The sequence below is a fragment of the Bison bison genome, unplaced genomic scaffold (assembly GCF_000754665.1).
Source record: "Bison bison bison isolate TAMUID 2011002044 unplaced genomic scaffold, Bison_UMD1.0 scf7180017862274, whole genome shotgun sequence".
In the NCBI taxonomy this organism is placed as follows: Eukaryota; Metazoa; Chordata; class Mammalia; order Artiodactyla; family Bovidae; genus Bison; species Bison bison.
The window spans coordinates 402,071-410,515 of NW_011492846.1; the positions used below are offsets into that span (position 1 = coordinate 402,071).

Below are 8,445 nucleotides of genomic sequence, written 5' to 3' on the forward strand. Positions count from 1 at the left end.
GCATCCTCTGTTGTCCCCTTCTCCTCCTGCCCCCAATCCCTCCCAGCATCAGAGTCTTTTCCAATGAGTCAACTCTTCGCATGAGGTGGCCAAAGTACTGGAGTTTCAGCTTTAGCATCATTCCTTCCAAAGAACACCCAGGACTGATCTCCTTCAGAATGGACTGGTTGGATCTCCTTGCAGTCCAAGGGACTCTCAAGAGTCTTCTCCAACACCACAGTTCAAAAGCAGCAATTCTTCGGTGCTCAGCCTTCTTCACAGTCCAACTCTCACATCCATACATGACCACAGGAAAAACCATAGCCTTGACTAGATGGACCTTTGTTGGCAATGTCTCTGCTTTTCAATATGCTATCTAGGTTGGTCATAACTTTCCTTCCAAGGAGTAAGTGTCTTTTAATTTCATGGCTGCAGTCACCATCTGCAGTGATTTTGGAGCCCAAAAAAACAAAGTCTGACACTGTTTCCACTGTTTCCCCATCTATTTCCCAGGAAGTGGTGGGACAGGATGCCATGATCTTTGTTTTCTGAATGTTGAGCTTTAAGCCAACTTTTTCACTCTCCACTTTCACTTTCATCAAGAGGCTTTTGAGTTCCTCTTCACTTTCTGCCATAAGGGTGGTGTCATCTGCATATCTGAGGTGATTGATATTTCTCCCGGCAATCTTGATTCCAGTTTGTGTTTCTTCCAGTCCAGCGTTTCTCATGATGTACTCTGCATATAAGTTAAATAAACAGGGTGACAATATACAGCCTTGACGAACTCCTTTTCCTATTTGGAACCAGTCTGTTGTTCCATGTCCAGTTCTAACTGTTGCTTCCTGACCTGTATACATATTTCTCAAGAGGCAGATCAGGTGGTCTGGTATTCCCATCTCTTTAAGAATTTTCCACTATACAAAAAAGTTCTTAATTACCCGGGTAACTATGATGGTGTGACCACTCACCTAGATCCATACATCCCAGAGTGCAAATTCAAGTGGACCTTAGGAAGCATTATTACAAACAAATCTAGTGGAGGTGATGGAATTCCAGGTGAGCTATTTAAAATCCTAAAAAGATGATGCTGTTAAAGTGCTGCACTGAATATGCCAGCAAATTTGGAAAATTAAGAAGTGGCCACAGGACTGGAAAAGGTCGATTTTCATTCCAGTTTCAAAGAAGGGCAATGACAAAGAATGCTCAAACTACCATACAATTGTGCTTATTTTACATGCTATTAAATATATGCTCAAAATTCTTCAAGCTAGGCTTTGGCAGCACATGAACTAGAACTTCCAGATGTACAAGTTGGATTTAGAAAAGCAAGAGGAACCAGAGATCTAATTGCCAACATTCGTCAGATCATAGAAAAATCAAGAGAATTCCAGAAAAGCATCTACTTCTGCTTCATTGCCTAAGCAAAAGCCTTTGACTGTGTGAATTACATCAAACTGTGGAAAATTCTTAAAGGGATAGGAGTACCAGACCACCTTCCCTGTATCCTGAGAAACCTGTATATGGGTCAAGAAGCAATAGTTAGAACCAGACATGGAACAACAGACAGGTTCAAAATGGGAAAAGGAGTACAAAAAGGCTATTGCCATCCTGTTTATTTAACTTCTATGCAGAGTACATCATGTGAAATGTGGACTGGATGAATCACAACTGGAATCAAGATTGCCGGGAGAAATATCATTAACCTCAGATATGCAGATGATATCACTCTAATGGCAGAAAGTGAAGAGGAATTATGGAGTCTCTTGATGAAGATGAAAGAGGAGAGTAAAAAATTTGGCTTAAAACTCAACATCAAAGAAACTAAAATCATGGAATCTGGTCCCATCACTGCATGGCAAATAGAAGGAGAAAAAGTGGAAGCAGTGACGGACTTTATTTTCTCAGGCTCCAAAATCACTGTAGACAGTGACTGCAGCCATGCAATTAAAAATCTTGCTCCTTGGAAGGAAAGTTATGACCAACCTAGACAGCATATTAAAAAGCAGAGACATCACTCTGCCAACAAAAACCCATAGTCAAAGCTATGGTTTTTCAAGTAGTCATGTACAGATGTGAGAGTTGGACCATAAAGAAGGTTGAGTGCTGAAGAATTGGTGCTTTCAAACTGTGGAGCTGGAGAACACTCTTGAGAGTCTCCTGGATAGCAAGAAGATCAAACTGATCAATCCTGAAGGAAATCAACCCTGAATATTCATTGGAAGGACTCGTGCTGATGCTGAAGCTCCAATACTTTGGCCACCCGATGTGAAGAGCTGACTCATTGGAAAAAACCCTTACGCTGGGAAAGATTGAGGGCAAGAGGGGAAGGGAGAAGCAGAGCATGAGATCATTAGATAGAATCACTGATTGAATGGACACGAATTTGAGCAAATTTCAGGACATAGTGAAGGACAGGAAAGCTTGGCATGCTGCAGTCCACGGGGTTGGGAAGAATCGGACATGAGTTAGTGACTGAACAACAGCAGCAAAGTTTCATTTCAAATTCAACCAGTAGAACATCAGAATCATAAGTAGTCACTGCAAAATAAAGATAGTATAAATAAAGGGGTTATGAATTTTTAAGCTACTGGAACTAAGCAATATTTTTTTATATATCTATATTAACTACATAGTATTTCATGCACATATGTTTTAGTAGCTTTCTGTTACATTTGTAGGAAAGAAGTTCAGGGTTTTGTGTGATATATAATACATGTTAATTTTTTTCATTTTAAAATTTGGAAATACACAAACAATATTTGAAATTAAAGGACAAATTACTAACGTTATGCATGAAATTGTTCTATCCAGTTTTACTTATTAGATGAAATTATTAAGCTACATTGTTCAAGCTTACTCTATCCTTACAGTTATTTTATACCTGTTTGATTTATAAATTTCTGCTGGAAAGTGAACGTGAAGTCACTCAGTCGTGTCCAACTCTTTGTGACCCCATGGACTGTAGCCTACAGGCTCCCTCCATGGGATTCTCCAGGCAAGAGTACTGGAGTGGGTTGCCATTTCCTTCTCCAGGGGATCTTCCCAACCCAGGAACTGAACCCATGACTCTTTTATCACAGGCAGATTGTTTACCACTGTGTCACCAGGGAAGCAGTAGTTATGTTTCTTTAATGGATTTTCTCTTTATTTTTCTCTAGCATTTCTCTTTATCACTATGAATGTTTTTGACCTAAATTTTTATTTGGGTGTGTTTTAAAATGGAATGGTGCCTGAAACTCAAGGAAATTCAGTATTTGTGTGATGTCTTTTTCTCTTTATTTCAGCACTTTTGATTGGTTATTAGGTATGCTACCATAAACAGCTAACAGCTGGATTTTTAAGAATTCACATTGATTATTAATCTCTGTCTTTAAATAGTTGAATTCTATCATTTTATAATCATTTAAAAGTCATCAAATGTCATGATTTTTACTTATTTCTACCACTTCATATTGTATTTTTACTTATTTTTCTTTCTTTTATTGGTTTGACAAAATTTTCAATATTCCTTTTATTCCCTATTCCAAGTTTCTAAACATGTATCATGAGTCTCTTTAGCCTCCTGGTGAGACTATGGAGGAGGAGTCTCAGTCTTAAGAAGTAAAAAGCTGAACTTGAGTTACTAACAAATTGTTATTTGTACAGAGGTTTAAAATTTGCTCTTTTAAGAATTAATAAGAGACTGACAAATTGCTCTTTAAAATTCCACCTCTATCTATCTACAATATCTATTGTAAGTTCTTATAAGACTGTAATATCTATTTTACATTATTATATTATGATTATTAAAATATATATCTTACAATATCTATTGCAAGCTTTCATAAGACTATATAAAAACATGTATTATTCTAAAATACATATTCTGATATTCAAACAATAACCAAAATGAACATTCCAACTTAACCAAAGAGACAAATTGACTGAAAATGACATGTAATCATGGAAGAAAGACAAGAATATAAGGAAGTTTCTTTGGATAAGGTTGGATGTCCAAGCTAAAAATGAGATGGCACTTAGAAAATATATGGAAGAAAATAGAAACATTCTTTTAAGTAGATTATAATCTATGAAGAAAATTTTTAAAGAATACCTAATCTGCTTAGTTACAAAGGGAAAAGCGTAAAAACAGAGAATACAGTAAATATTACTATTAATATTTAAAAATCATTGTGAATAAAATAATAGAAAATAGAGGGACTGGAAATAAGGGAAATCTGACAGAAATAAGAGTTTGTCTAATATAGGTTAACTTAAACTTGCAGTAACTAATAACAGGTAAAGATTACTAGGTATACTCTGTGCTAGGTAGTGTTCTAAGTACTTTTCATCTGTTATCTCCTCTAACCTGCATAGTGAAGTGAAAGTGAAGTCACTCAGTCCTGTCCAACTCTTAGCAACCCCATGGACTGCAGCCCACCAGGCTCCTCTGTCCATAGGATGTTCCAGGCAAGAGTATCGGAGTGGGGTGCTATTGCCTTCTCCGAATCTGCATCGTAGGTAAGTGATATTATTATCTCCATTTTGCAGTGAGGGAAACTGAGGTATGTAGAGATTAGTTTACTTACCTAATGTCATATAGCAAAGAAGTAAAAGAGTCAAGAGCCAAAGTGCAAAAATATTGCTCTGGGGTCCACACTGTCATAGAGTAAAACCAGAGTAATCTGTAGGTAATGTCCCTGAAAATCCTAAAGTAGAAGGCCTTGAGTAGCTCCCCTGAAGGACCAACTACAACTGCTACCACATGGCCAGAGTGCCGGTTACATCCGTAATTGTATTCCAGGTCAGTAATGCCCTGCTCGTTGGTTTCTCATGTTGTTTTTCTTCCTCACATCCTCATGTTGCCTCTCCAGGACCCCTTGTAATCTAAATGCATCTTTGATTCTTATAAACTCAAAGGGACCTACTAACTGGGATGTTTTTGAGTTTTACAATATAAATGAGATGAAGCATTTATCAACATTCTAAATGGATCTGGAAACCTTCAACATAAAAACTGGTCCATAAGTATAAAATATTTAATGCCAAACTAAGTAACTAGAAGTTAGAATAAATCATTATCTTAATCACAAAAACAACAGGACATGTGAATTTACAGCTGTGGTCAGGATGGAGCACCATAAAAATGTAGTATCATATTGAAAAATGGGTAAGATAATAAAATAAATAAAAGGAACCTAAAATACTGAAAATGAAAGAATTATCTGTTCTATTTAAATTCACTGGAAAAGGTTTCAAAATACTATCTGGAAATTTTGAGAGGATTCACTTGAAGAAAATAAAAGTGTCTAAGGACTGGTGTGGCGGATTCATTTTGATATTTGGCAAAACTAATACAATTATGTAAAGTTTAAAAATAAAATAAAATTAAAAAAATAAAAAAAGGAAGAATGAACATATAAAATTCCTTAGGAGATCTAAACAATAATTTTAAAATCATTCATAAAAACATTCATCGCCACACAATTTTAATGCCAAAGTAAATTATTATAAATATCCCATAATGTAGAAAAAAATGGATTACAATGGATTCATTGTAATGGATTCATTAGAACATTATACAGTCATTAAATGTAATCTTGGTGGAAGTATGTAACAGCATGAAGGTTTTTTTTTTTTTTTCTGTTTAATAAGTTATGCTTGGATGCACTGAAATGGAGAGGAGTTGGGGGCAGACAGGTAGGCCTGCACTGGAGGGAGCTGAAATGAAAGGTCAGAGATGCACTTTTTAATTTTTTTAAGAATAATTGCTTTACAGAATTTTGTTGTTTTCTGTCATAAATCAACAAGAAGCAGCCATAGATACCCCCATGTCCCCTCCCTCCTGAACCTCCCTTCCATATCCCTCCCCATCCCACTCTTCTAGATTGTCACAGAGACCCTGTTTGAGTTCCCTGATTCATACAGCAAATTCCTGTTGGCTTTCTATTTTACATATGGTATTGTAAATTCCCATGTTACTCTCCTCATACATCTCACCATCTCCTTCTTCCCCTCCCACCATGTCCATAAGTCAGTTCTCTATGTCTGTTCTCCATTGCTGCCCTGAAAATTATTTCATCAGTACCATCTTTTAGATTTAATATATATGCATCAGTATACACTATTTACATTTCTCTTTCTGTCTTACTTCAATCTGTATAATAGGCTCTAGGTTCATCCACCACAATAGAACTGACTCAAACGTGTTCCTTTTTATAGCTGAATAGTATTCCATTGTATTTATGTATCACAGCTGTCGATACACATCTAGGTTGCTTCCACGTTCTAGCTATTGTAAATAGCGCTGCAATGAATATTGGGATAAATGTGTCTTTTTCAATTTTGATTTCCTCTGAGTATATGCCTTGGAGGTCATATGGTGGTTTTATTCCTAGCTTTTTAAAGAATCTCCATTCCGTCTTCCATAGTAGCCGCATCAATGTACATTCCTACCAGCAATGCAAGAGGGCTCCCTTTTTTCCACACCCTCTCCAGCATTTATTGTTTGTAGACTTTCTCATGATGGCCATTCTGACTGGTGTGAGGTGGTATCTCATTGTAGTTTTGATTTGGATTTCTCTAACAATGAGAGGTGTTGAGCATCTTTTCATGTGTTTCTTAACCATCTGTATGTCTTCTTTGGAGAAATGACTTTTTAGGTCTTTTTTCCCACTTTTTGATTGGGTTGTTTGTTTTTCTGGAATTGAGTTGTATGAGCTGCTTGCATATTTTGGAAATTAATTCTTTGTCAGTTGTTTCTTTTGCTATTTTTTTCTCCCATTCTTAGGGTTGTTCTTTCACCTTGTTTGTAGTTTCCTTTGCTGTGCAAAAGATTTTAAATTTAAATAGGCCCCAATTGTTTATTTTTTTTATTTTATTTTTTAACTTTACAATATTGTATTGGTTTTGCCATATATCGAAATGAATCCGCCACAGGTATACATGTGTTCCCCATCCCTCCCCATATTTCCTTTACTCTAGGAGGTGGGTCATAGAAGACCTCGCTTTGATTTACGTCATCAAGTGTTCTGCCTATGTTTTCCTCTAAGAGTTTTATAGTTTCTGGTCTTACATTTAGGTCTTTAATCCATTTTGACTTGGAATATCTCTCCATTTCTTAGTGTGTGGCATTAGGAAGAGTTCTAATTCCATTCTTTTCCATGCAGCTGTCCAGTTTTTCCAGTACCATTTATTGAAGAGGCTGTCTTTGCCCCATTGTATATTCTTGCCTCCTTTGTCAAAAAATAAGGTACCCATAGTTCCATGCATTACCTTTGGGCTCTCTATCTTATTCCATTGGTCTATATTTCTGTTTTTGTGTCAGTGCCATACTGCCTTGATGACTATAGCTTTGTAGTATACTCTCAAGTCAGGAAGATTGATTCCTCCAGTCCCATTCTTTCTCAAGACTGCTTTAGCTATTCAGGGTCTTTTGTGTTTCCATATGAATTGTGAAACATTTTGTTCTAGTTATGTGAAAAATGCCATTGGTAATTTGCTAGAGATGGCACTGAATCTGTAAATTGCATTTGGTAGTATAGTCCTTTTCACAATATTGATTCTTCCTACCAGGATCATGGAATATCTCTCCATCTATTTATGTCATCTTTGATTTCTTTCATCAGTGTCTTATAATTTTCTGTGTCATTTTTTTTGTCTCCTTATGTAGATTTATTCCTGGATATTTTATTCTTTTTGTTGCAATGGTGAATGGGATTCATTCCTTAATTTCTCTTTCCTATTTTTCATTGTTTATATAGGAATCAGTTCAGTTCAGTTCAGCCACTCAGTCATGTCCAGCTCTTTGTGACCCCATGAACCACAGCACGCCAGGCTTCCCTGTCCATCACCAACTCCCAGTCCACCCAAATCCATGTCCATTGAGTCGGTAATGCCATCCAACCATCTCATCCTCTGTCGTCTCCTTCTCCTCTGGCCCTCAATCTTTTCCAGCATCAGGGTCTTTTCAAATGAGTCAGCTCTTTGCATCAGGTGGCCAAAGTATTGGAGTTTCACCTTCAACATCAGTCCTACCAATGAACACCCAGGACTTATCTCCTTTAGGATTGGCAGTAAGTATTTTTATAAGACTATGTTGAAATGAAAAAACTTAAACATGGTAGAAAATCATGAAACATCATGAAGAGAAACAGGACAGAGATATTAAAAACCTAACATACACAATAATACTACCAATACATTTGTTTAAGTGGTAAGACTCTTTCAGTGATTTTCATTTTCCTTTTCTCTATTTTTTAAATTTCAATGAGTGTATATTATTATGAAAATATTATTTCACATAGAGAGGACAGTAGTAATTAAATCATACCTAATGTCTCCAAAATCACTGCAGATGGTGACTGCAGCCATGAAATTAAAAGACGCTTACTCCTTGGAAGGAAAGTTATGACCAACCTAGATAGCATACTGAAAAGCAGAGACATTACTTTGCCAACAAAGGTCCGTCTAGTCAAGGCTATGGTT

The 8,445-nt window shown here is 36.5% G+C and overlaps 1 protein-coding gene across 2 annotated transcripts in view; it reads right to left on the reverse strand.

Annotated features, from left to right (window-relative positions):
* The window catches only part of MACC1 (metastasis associated in colon cancer 1), a 93,449-nt gene that overhangs the window by 55,027 nt on the left and 29,977 nt on the right, over nucleotides 1-8,445 (reverse strand). The gene's annotated exons all lie outside the window — the stretch shown is intronic.